We start from the raw sequence: 12,593 nt of genomic DNA on the forward strand, positions 1-12,593 counted from the left end.
AATTTTATTTTTAAAATAAAATTTATTTTTATTTAAATATAAAATTTGATAGTGTATAAAACAGCTATGGTGCTCAATATGTTCTACGTTGATATCAATAGTTGTAGTAGAATACGAGAAATTTACCTCAATATGATACAGAGAACACTTCCTTATGAGATACTCCCCAGAAATTAAAACAAATAAAAGATTAACATAAAATGATTACAGCAAAAAATCAATTGAAAACAATTTAAAAATTAATTAAAATTCAAAAAATAATTTAAAAAATTAATTAAAATTCAAAAAAAAAACAATTTAAAAATTAAAGTTAAATGTAAATAAATTGAGAAATGAAAATCGTTTCTCAAAATTTACATTTAACTTTAAATTTTTAATTAATTTTTAAAAATTGTTTTTTGAATTTTAATTGATTTTTTTACTGTAATTGTTTCGCGTTAATCTTATATTAGTTTTAATTTCTGGTAAGTATCATACGGAAGTGTTCTCCATATCATATTGAGGTAAATTTCTCTTGTGCTTCTACAAATATTAAATATATAATATAAATAAATTTATTTATATAGAAATTTATTTAAAGAAATAAATTTCTTTATTACAATCAAACTTTACATTATATATAATCGCTATTGCTTGTGATGACTGAAACAGATATAAAGGAAAGAGGTTTTACTTTAAAAGCAAAGCTTCCTTTCTGCCTTTTATTTTGCAGTGTATGAGAAACTTTCACTTGTTTTTTTAATATGAAGTTTTTAATATATCTTAGAAAGCTATACATGCTCACTAAAAGTACCGTCAAGCCGGAGGAAAATTAATAACATTAGTGAATAAGGCAAAGATATTGACAAAAATAATCAGTTAACACAATTTTAGTTGTGTATAGTACCAATGGCTTTCAAAGTGATCTACCTGCTTTCTATACTTTTTCTGTATAACATTTGTTGACTTTTGGTTCCTACCATAAAAGGAAGTTTAGCTTTATTTTGTGTAATTTTCTTTCTTTCATTATATTTTGTGAACATTTGATTAACCCCAGATGCTGGTAAGTTACACTTGTATAATAAGAATACAAGGTTATTACTAGTACATCAATTTTCATTCACACATCCCATCTCAGAAATGTAACTGCAGCTTTGGTATGAGTTTTAGGCTTATTAATGACATGTTTTGTGATGTTAAAATATTTTTTTAAAAATCGGCAACATAGAGATATCCATAGGCTTTACAAGACCAAATATTTGAAGTTATAAAAAAAAGGACAGACCTTGGTTATTGGTTACTGATTTTATTCAGAATGAAATTTGATGTTCTCATTGTTATGTATGTTTCATCCTCTCTGCATGTTTTCTGAATAATGCTGATTTGTGGTGACCACAAAAACTCAACAATTGTTTAAAGTGTCTGCAAAATTATATGTAGGAAAAAACACTTGGAAAAATATTATTATTGCATTCTTGTAGCAATATTTCCATTTTTACTATATTTTCTCTGTTGTAGTATATTATTTTATTTGCTCCAGCTGTAAATTCTCTTTTATAAGAGGTAAAAAAAAAGTACTAATTGTAATTAATTATATTTAATGCCTTCAAATTTTAACTTTTTTTTAGATAACAGTTCCATTCTATTATCCTTCAACACAGGCAAAGTTGCCAGGCTGTTTTTATTAAGATGATTCTAGACTATAGGTGTGAAGTATGACATAATTATGTCTCATAATCTTGTGTACTTGTATCAGTTTAGCTTTACATAATAAATTTTATATATATATTTAAACCTTTATTATCAACATACTATGAAGACAAAAAAGATTGTTTGTCTTTTAACAGTGTAAAAATATCTTTTTTTTTTTTTTTTTTTGGTATCAAGTGTATGTTTTTAATTTTGATATTTAAACTATGAATATGTGTTATTTTAAGAATCATACCTTTGAAAAATTTGTTTTAAAGCACAGATGACTTGCATTTCTGTACACAGTATGTAAAATATCAGATTACAGGCAGTTCCTGCTTTATGAGTTTTTGCTTTACGAGTTCCTGGGTTTAAGAGTTTTTTTTTTTTTTTTTTCAAGTATCAACAAAATCGAAAATACGAACACTAATTGCAAAAAATGAACGTTAAACATTCATAAATACTGCATTTCAAACCACGAGCATAGCTATACAATACAGTGCACCCCGCTTTTTGATATTAATCCATTCCAGAGACACCATCATATTGTGAAATATCGTAATGTGAACCTTAATACATTGTTTTTTGGTAATTCATTCCACAACCTCGGAAGTTTAAATTTTCGCTCTATAACTCTCTAAAAGGTAGTTTTTATAGCTTAAATTGTATTAGTTACCAATTCGTTGTTAATGCACTACACTTTCATCGTTATCATATGTTCCATTATAAGAACCAATTTTTGAACAGCTTTGTGATATTTTTCTAAAGCACATTTCTGGAGGTCACAACCAGAAAACAGTAAAAACAATTTGCACTTTCCAGTTTATTGGGCTTTTCTGTTACTGCAAGCAGTTATAAACTGGTAGTAAACTCCATGTTATTGGATTTGCGAAAATACCGATAGCTGGAATTGTGTGGATTTTACGTTATGGCAAAATGGGTTTCCCCTTTACTGAAATATTCAATCGTATAAAAAAAAAAATAAAATAAAATAAATTTTCAGACTCTTCTTCCCTTCATTCTTTTTTTTTTTTTTTTTTTGCTTCGTAAACTGTTACTCCGCACAAATCATGTTACTTGCAATTTGTGTGTTCTGTTAAAAAATGCTTATGCATGCTATTGAAATTTATAAAGAAAAGAGAGCATTATCTTGGAAACAAATGCCTCTTGAAGCATTTCTGAAGAAGACGACTCCTTGTGCAACAAACCAATGAGTGCCAAGCCAATAATGACTGATCAACGAGCGTGCATTTAGTCGATGAAGATGATGAAGAATAAACATTCTTTAACATTTGTAAGTCATAAATAATTTCTTTATTATTATAATTTGCTTGATTTTTACAGGCTATGTTTTCATTTCTTTGGATAAATCAATCATTGTTTAAACATAAACTAATTAGCTAATTAATTTCATTGTTGATAAGGTAACCCCTATTTTTAACATTGTCCATGGGAAATAAATTCCCGCTTTACGAGTTTTCGCTTTATGAGTGTGTGCTAGGAACGAATTAACTTGTAAAGGGCGGAACTACCTGTATATGATTTGGCAACAACAAATTTCATACATTACATATTTTGATTTCATTCTTCATGGCCCTAGGAGTGGATATTTTTGTGTTTAACATTATGCTGTTATTTTGGTAATCTTATGTAGAAAATAAAAGGTTATTTATTATATCTGCATGTGCTATATAAAAAATGTATTTTATTGCATTTTTGCAATAATATTTTTTCTATGCTGCAACTGAATTTTTTGAAGTCATGTTTTAAAATATTTCCATCTTGACAATTCTGTCACAGATGCTTTCATAGGCATATATGTTTATAATTTCAGAATTATCTTTATTTATTTATGCAGATTAAGTTGCATTTTTCATTATATAGAAATACAGAAGTGATATTTTATGACCATATATATGGTTGTGGAAATTGATGCACTGTCTTCTGAACATAGCAGAAACAGAGTTTTATCACTTCACATTTAAAGTTAAAAATATGATACACTGATTGCCAGTGTAGATTTTATTTTTCCTCCCTTTACTGACCACTGATCTTACACTTGCTATAATAACAATGAAGATTGGTATTGGTTGTATTTTAATTTTTCAATCATATGCTGATGTTTTTAATATAGCCTGCTGATTTTTGAAATAAAGGCAATATTCATTCTTATAGTAATTTTAGAGCATAAATGTAAACTGTGCATTGTAAATGCTTCTTTATTCTTTTGAGCATTGCAAACTCATTGTTCAGGTGAAAACTGATACTATTCTTATAGATATGAGATGTTTGTTGTTGACTTTCTGATTTGAGACTGATGCATCTGCATGCCTCCTCTGCAACTCTTGTGAATAAGAAACATGAAAATGATTTCAAAGATAAATAGTAAAATTATGAAGAAAAGTATGTGAATCATGTAAATGACTTTAATAAAAAAAAAAGCAAGTAGTATTAGTTTGTGCAAATTCTTAGTTGGTTAATTTTGAATCTTACATTGTCAGCTTGTATCTAATAACAAGAAGAAGTTTAAACAATATACTGAAGACAGTACATGTTTTCATATGAATTGAATGGTAGGAAAGATAAATACAGTAGCTTTTTTACTTGGCTGTCACTGGTGTTTGCTGTAGACAGCAAGTTGAACTTATGAATGTTAATTGCGTATTTATGTATCTGAATACTGAATATCATATACATAACTTGTAACGAACCAAAATTCAGTGAATACTGTCTGCCTGTGCTTGTTTTTTAAACATGCATAGGCAGTTCATTATTCATTTTCAATATATTTTGGTTCATTGCATGGTAGTTTTTAATAATGCTTCCATTTAATTAATTTGAACGAAAAGGCACTGTATTGAGATTTCATTTACACATGATATGGATAGTGAATCCATATATAAAGCTTAACTGAATTTAACTCAGGCATACTTTGTTGGAATCAACATCTCATTTTATTCTGAAGATACTGCATCCATGCTATAATTATGAATAAAACCAGAATACGATAATATTTGTAGTGTTGAAATTAACAGTCTGCATTTACAGATTGTTAATATTTCGTATATTCAAATTGTCTGTATAAATGTAAAAATGGTTTATTTTACATTTATACAGATTTAAATTCTTACACTTAATATCAAATTAAAATTTTTAATCTTATCAAAGATGCCTTTGTACATTGTTGTGAACTGGTTGAGCCTTAATGTGAAGGTGATGTTGGGATTAAAATATTTAAAATGCTGACAAAATCTTAATTTCAGATATTTCCATTTCTTTAGCTACAAATATCTTCTATGTGTAAATATATTATAATTCCAGCAATTTTTTACTGTATTAAATTATGTAACAGATTCTTTGATTTCAGAGAGAGAGAAAATCTTTATTGCAACTAGATGAATACAATGTAGATAAATGTAATTAAATTGCAACTGTCCTGTCACAGCCAAAGGCCAGGGGCTCACTGTTGATTTTTATCATATTATATCAGTAAATAATATTTGAGCCTCTTCAGTAGTTCTGAAACATTCTATGATTCTGCTAGGCTTCATAGATTCATGCTTATTTTATTAAACATTAAATGTGTTTTATCATTCTAAAACTGCATTTATCTCTGGTTGTTGGATTTCACAGATCAGCTCTTCACCATAAGCAGTTTTTGTTTGTGTAGTTCAGGAGAGCAAGTGCAATAAGTAATATATTATGTATGTATGGCCTGTATGTTAAAAGTCATACATCATACTTGTATTACACATGTGTAATACAGACAGAGTAATGTAATCAGGTAAGTGTGCTGATTAGCAACCTTAACAACTTGATAACTGTGTGTGTGTGTTGAGCATAAGCATACTACAAAATAAATATTGTAAAAACTGAAACTGAAAAAATAAAATTTTATTAAATTATGCTGGTAAAGTCAAATATAACTGAAAATTATATGGATAAAACCTATAACATGAAAAGAAATAAAAACAATGAGAACATACAAATAAAGAATAAATCACTAAAAGTGATAAAAATAAAATATACACAAAAGAAGCTTTCAGAAGTGATGTATTCCTTTATTAATTTCAGTGGAATGTTAATTCCACTGAAACATGAAAGCATGTAATTATGACAAATTAGTGTGCACAGTGAATAGTTTTGCTAATAGTCATGATCTGACCTTTCTGGTAGTCATACCTAATTTTTAACAGAAGTGAAATTTGCAAAAAATATTTGATTAATTTTGAATCTTGCAAAAGAGTTTTTTTGATGGAACTAGATAAAATTATAAATTTTGAATTATTTGTTCCAAAGTTAAAAATCCTAATTGATGGTTTTAACAAATGGTTTGCTCAATTTAATGCATTTAAAGAAGCCAACAATCCATTTATTATTAATATTGAAATAGCAAGTCCTAAGTATAAAATGGAATTATGCGAGGTTCAGATCCATTGATTGTATTTAGTACAGGAATTGGAAAGGAGTTATTCAAACTTCTATCCAAAGAAAAATGTCCCAATCTGAGAGATTTTTGACTACAAATAACATTCTGTTTGGTAGTACATATATCTGTGAGTGAGCATTTTCTGATATGAAATATAGAAAATCAAAATACAAGAGCTGCATGAAGGACACCACATTTGAACATATACTTCAACAAGCAAAAAAAAAAAAAAAAATACTGGAGTATAAAAGAACTTGTTGCCGAGCAGCTTCAGCCACAATATGCATATTCGATTTTTAGTTATTGTTATCATAATTGATGATATTTAATAAAATATCATGACAATCACGCTTTGTCCCCATTGAGGTAGGCAGTGGAAACCAAGCAGTCATATCTTATTACCTTAACAATATGTACTCATATATTACTTGCCTCTTCAACACACATATATGTCATACAAGTTCTTCGATTTCATTTATTTACTTATTTGCAAAAACATTCTATTATGGAAATAGGAATGTAAAAATTAGGTATTGTTAAAAATTATATCTATTTTAAGACAAATAAAAAGAATTTATGCTCTACCATGGATTGTTTTTGTTATTTTTTAGAAAATATTACTTTTTTTTTTTTTTTTTATCATATTATTTTCTGTGGCCCCCAAAAGAATTTCATGATAAAAAAAATTTGTCGAGTGACTTCTAGAAGTTGGACAGCACTGACTTAAATAAACATAATAATCAAAATAACTATCCCGTGAAAGTGGTTAAAATCTTAGTATTAGTAATATATGATGCAAGAAAGCAAGCTTGTAAAGCATCATCCAAAAAAAAAAAAATAAAAGTTCCACACCACCTGCCCATCTCCAATAATTTGTCTAGTTCTTCCTTGAATTTATTCAAACTACCCACTTCCTGTTGTGGGTAGTTTGAATACCTGTTGGCAAGCAAACCTCAATTCCACACATCTATCTTGCAGTCATCCTTCCTCAATTTGAATTTATGCCCCCTCACATGTGTAGTCTGAGCAAGAGGAAGAATTCCATCATTGGCATTTGAATGAATTGAGCAAGCTCAATCCATTCAAAGCCTTGAACAACTTAATCAGATTACCTTGCAGTTGCCTAGTTTCCAGATTCACCAATTTTATTGCCCTCCTTGGCATTCCAGCAGTTCTACATCCTTCCAAAAATGAGACCACCTGACCTGTATGCAGTACTCAAGATGCTGCCTAACCATTGCCTTGTACAAAGGGATAATCACCTCCTTATCCCTGATGACAAAGTTCCTGTATACCATTGACAGAACCCTATGAACTGGCCTAGCAGCCTGTTTATAATGCCAAGGGAACTTTATATTATTAATAAATATAGAAAGTGACAATGGGCCTAGAACTGAACTAGAACTGAAATGTTACTCCACTAATAACATTAGTCCATGAAGAGCAGTGCCCATTAATAACCACTCTGTCTTCTCCCTCTCAATCAGACCTTTATCCATAGCAGTAACTTGCCCTTAATGCTACCCTGTTTTATTTATACAGCAGTATTTTATGTGCAACAGTATCAAAAGCTTTTGTGAAATCTAAGTATATGATATCAAAATTATTTTTTTTGCATCCAGTTCCTGTTACTGTGTAATGGTATCCAGGCAGATTAGTCAGACAGGATCTCCCCTTAAGAAATCCATGCTATCATTGCACTATATCTGTATTATTGTCTCTGGATGGTCTTGCATTACTTCTTCAACCAGTGACTCCATTATTTTTCCTGGAACAGAAGTCAAGCTAAGAGGTCTGTAATTACTTGTCTCCCTTTGATTCCACTTTGTGAATTGTGGATATATTTTCACATCTCTAGTCCATGGGTATCTCCCTTGAATCCAAGATTGCAATCATAATCATGGCTAAAGGTTTGTATACTTTGCTGCCATCTTTAATATAAGCAGATAGATCCCATCCACCCAAGTGCTTTTTTATGTTTAGCTTCAACAACAATTTCTCCTCACTGTCCTCTCAGTTATCACAGAATCATTCAGTTCTTCACCAGAATTTGATTCACTTATGGTATCCCCATCTGTAAAAAATTCCCTATGAGTGAATGTAGATACAAAATACACATCAATTTGTGAGCAACCCGAGCAGGATCATCAACAGATAAATCTATTCATATCTAGGTGGGCCATTGTGATTTAACTTCTTTCTTCTTCTGTTTACATAAGCAAATTCTTTGTCAGACACTTCTCGTAATCTGCCTTAGCTTGCCTAAACTTCTTTGTGACTTGATTTCATGCTAGTTTATTTCTACTTTTCTGACATTCATTTCGGTCTATGCCTTGGACTGTATCTCCTAGTTAGTATAAAAAGCCTAGTAAGAAGGGAAGGAATAGTAGCAAATTTCTAAGCAGAAGGGAAAAAACACCACTGGAATAAGAAAGTGTAAAAAGGATAGAGAACAGGTTTTGAAGAGTGAAATAACATCTTTAGGACTTAGATTTCTTGCCATCAAGATTGTTTAAAATTCTTCTGACATCCTGTTGATGGACAACCATAGGAGGCATCGAGTGGAGTGATATACTCTGAGAACGATATGAGGTGGTTTACCATGATTGTCAATACAAGAGTTAGAAGAAAAGTAGGATGCTGCTAAGTTGGGTTTATTTTTAGCAGAGGAGGCAATAGAACCATTAAGTTTTTACAGAGATGGGAGTGCAGATAGGCAAACGTTGTGGCCAATAGCTTTGGCAAGAGACCAGAAGGCTCAACTACTGGTTGGACAAGAATCAAGTTTTCTACTCTTTGCCTGATCAAAATATAATTTGGACAAAAAGACATTGAGCTTCTTGAAACTGCCTTACAATTGTTGCAAGCTTTATTGTAAGCAGAATATTAACTTGGAGATTTGGATGCAAGCCAATTGCATTACACTATAGTCTTATCTTGAACAGCCTCAGCACATTTATTGCATTAAAGGATTTAATCCCTAGATTAAATCCTTTAATCCAACCAAGAATAATTTCACTGACATGATCTGAGCAAACATTGACATCAGAAAATTTAAAACAGTAACCCAACCAAGAAAAAAGAAGAATAGAAATCTTGTAGATCATTCCATTTTGCATTCTTGTAATGCTAGACAATGTGAGGCTGAGAACAGCCACAAGAGAAAGGCTCCATTGGAGAAAAGACCATTACCAAGTTGTGATCCAAGGTGCTTGTTTGTATTGCGGTTTAGTGGCGCACAATCCAAGGTGCCTAGAGGACTACTCACCTTGACCATGTACTTTGAAGGGTTTTTCATTAGTAAAAGATGAAGAATGTTCGGTGTGTGGTTAGGATTGTCTGGTATTCTGGTAAGTAAGTGAACAATATGTGCAAGGTCATTAATAATTGAAAAAGCCTCATCTTGACCAGCTGGTTCCGTGCCTGTGTGGCTAGAAAATGGAAGCCTTCTGGAGTTGTGAACATTAAAATCACCAAGGAAAACTACCTCACTGTTAGGAAAGTTGGATTGGATAAAGTTAACTTTTAAAGAAAGGAATATGTTGGAATACTGTGTTCAAATATGAAGGCTGCACCTCAAAAAAGACTTTGCACATCTTTGGACTCTTTCAAGAAGCTCAATGTGCCTGGTGGGTTGGCAAAAAAGGTTCTAATATTAGTATCATATTTAGCCATATGGCACAAGGAAGCCTGAGGCTCTTGCTGCACCAGCCAATCACCAAGAAAGAGAAGGATGTTGATATCCAGCTCAGGACCCTAGGTATTCCAAGCCCATACTCACCAGATGTGAGCCCTGGGTTATGAGGAAATACTTCAAATATGTGGGCTGTAGGACTTGGAAACATTGAGTTTATAAGGCTCTGAAAGGTGCAAGTAAAATGAAGGAGGGTGAAATCTTTATTGTTATAAATGACTCCAGAAATAAGAGCCATAAATTCAGAATCCAGGGGAAGAGGTTTAGGCTGGATTGCAGAAAGTTTACTTTCAGCCAGCAAGTTGTTAATTACTGGAATAAGTTGCTTCCGTGGGTGGTTGACTGCTTTCGGAAATGCAGAGGTCAGCTGGAGTAGTTTATTTTATTTTAATTATGTTTTTACCATTTGTTTATTATTTATAAATAATAAATAGTAAAACAACAAATTGCTACGTATAATGTCCCCGACTTACGTAACTTTGGACTTTGTAAATTTTTTTTCACTCAGTTTTTTTTTTTTTAGGATTGTATAATTTAAAACAGTAAAAAAAAACAAAATCAATCAATGAAAAACATGGCATGCACAAATTGCACAAGTGAGACAGGGAGTAACAAGTTTACGAAGCTTAAAAAATAGGAATGAAGAGAAGATTCTACAAATTTATTCGTTTTTTTATGTGACTGAAGATTTCAGTGAAGGGGGACACACATTTCACCATAATAACGTAAAAATCCACAGAATTCCAGCTATTTGTATTATCGCAAATGCAGTAAGATCGAGTTTACTAACCGTTTATAATAGATTGCACTAACAGTAACGCCCAATAAACTGGAAACTGCAAATTTTTATTTCTTCTGGTAGTGACCTCCAGAAATGTGCTTTAGTAAAATGCGAGCTCGTGTGAGGTGATAATAGCATGTTTCCACCTTAATCCTGTGAAATTCTTCACAGAAAATTTAATTTTGACCATTATCATGGTGTCAACTAAGAGAATAAGTGACAATGGTACTAGTAAATCTACCGAGAAAAGGAAAGCAATCAATTTGGATCAGAAAATTAAAATAATTAGGATGTATAAAAATGGTCAAACGTTAACAAGTATTGCATGGAATTTAGATTTGTCAGTGTCAACAGTGAACACAATAATAAAGGACAAAGACAGAATATGAGAAGCAATGAAGGGATCAGCACCAATGAAGTCAACTGTAATAACTACGAAATACATATCACTTTTTACAGTACAATAATATGCATTTTTTCTTCCTTTTATGTTTTCTTATGTGCCACTCTGGCTACTTCACTGCTGTCCCCAGATAGTTTTTAATTGAACTAATTAAAAATATATAATTTTTATTTATTTTTTTTCCATTATTCTGAGGATATGTGGTTTTTGTAATTTTGGTTGGGTTAGGTTTTATTGGCGCATTATGTAATTTTGGTATATCAGGGATATAGTAACAATATTTTTAGTCATTTCCGAGTTATGTAAAACTTGACTTACTTAAGAACTCCTGGAATGTATCTCTTACGTATGTTGGTGACTTACTGTAATTTTTTTTTTTTTTTTTTTGTAAAATCTATATGCCAAATATGTCTCTTATGTAGGGTACACTCTTACTTAATCTTGTCTTGTGCAGTATTCTTTGAAACTTTTGTGTAGGGAGATATATTATTTTGAGGTTGCATTGCACTTCAATAACAGTTAAATACAGTATAACATTAAAAATTATAGGGGATTTGTGTTAGTTAAGTACAGTTATTTAATCTGACTTAATGGCAATGATCATATAGTATTCAGCATATTATAGTTATTCTGTTTTTATTCCTTGTTTGAGTAAAATTCTGTTATAGTATGCTGCTTTTCATTTATTAAATATCTGTAAGTTTAGGTACCATTATTTATAATATATATTTATAAATATATCATTCAAAATTCTGTTTTTAAAAGTTATAGTTCCTTTTTTTTTTTTTATGAAAACTCCAAACATCAAGAGGTATTAGAACCTATAGTACTTAGTACCGTGCTTGGGTTGGGTGTTGAGAAGACGAAAGAAGATATTTGTTGACATTAAAGACTTGAACTTCTGTAGACTGTAATTTTCAGGAAATACGTATGAAAGAAGGTTGTTCCAGAAAACGTCAGTTGAATGAATAAATGAGGAAGATGAAAAGTTGGTTCTGTGAGTTTGAAGTTGGACAGTAAATGGATGTTGGCTGGTGGCGGCACATGTTTGGACTGTTTTGAAAGAGAGAGTGGAAATTATAGAAGCCAATTCAGAAGAACAGTACCCATGGAAGTATCTGTAGAAAAGGCATGCAGCAGAAACAGTATGTCTATGAGACAGCGAGTGGAGAGACTCTGTTAGAGATTAATCATTAATTAACCCAACTGCCCTCTTTTGAATGGAATCTAGAAGCCTGAGAGAGGTTTTGGGGCACCGCCCCAGATTTTACTTATCTCATCAATTTACCAGTTTTCAATTAATGGTGATATTGTATTAACACAATCACCATTAATTTTTGCCCCTTTAGTCAGCAGGTAAATTGGTGAAAATTGACTGTTGGAAAAAAAAGTGGGCAGTTTGAAGGAAATGGACAGGTAAGATGTGGGATTTTTTTTTTTTTTTTTTGGCTGATGTGTTTTAAGCTTGCATTATGTGCCATTATTACTAATAATAACACTTTCATTAGTGGGTTTCTGGACAGTATGCATTCAGCGTGGAGCAAATTTTTTTTTTGGGAAATTTAGAAATTTGTAAATTTTAAAAATTTGTTATATAAACGCACATTAGAGCAGAATT

General features: G+C 31.0%; 1 protein-coding gene across 3 annotated transcripts in view; it reads left to right on the top strand.

Moving 5' to 3' along the window:
- The window catches only part of rngo (DNA damage inducible 1 homolog rngo), a 210,460-nt gene that overhangs the window by 172,849 nt on the left and 25,018 nt on the right, over positions 1-12,593 (top strand). The gene's annotated exons all lie outside the window — the stretch shown is intronic.

Source organism: Mastigoproctus giganteus, chromosome 2 (assembly GCF_048544385.1).
Source record: "Mastigoproctus giganteus isolate SK-2022 chromosome 2, ASM4854438v1, whole genome shotgun sequence".
Lineage (NCBI taxonomy): Eukaryota > Metazoa > Arthropoda > Arachnida > Uropygi > Thelyphonidae > Mastigoproctus > Mastigoproctus giganteus.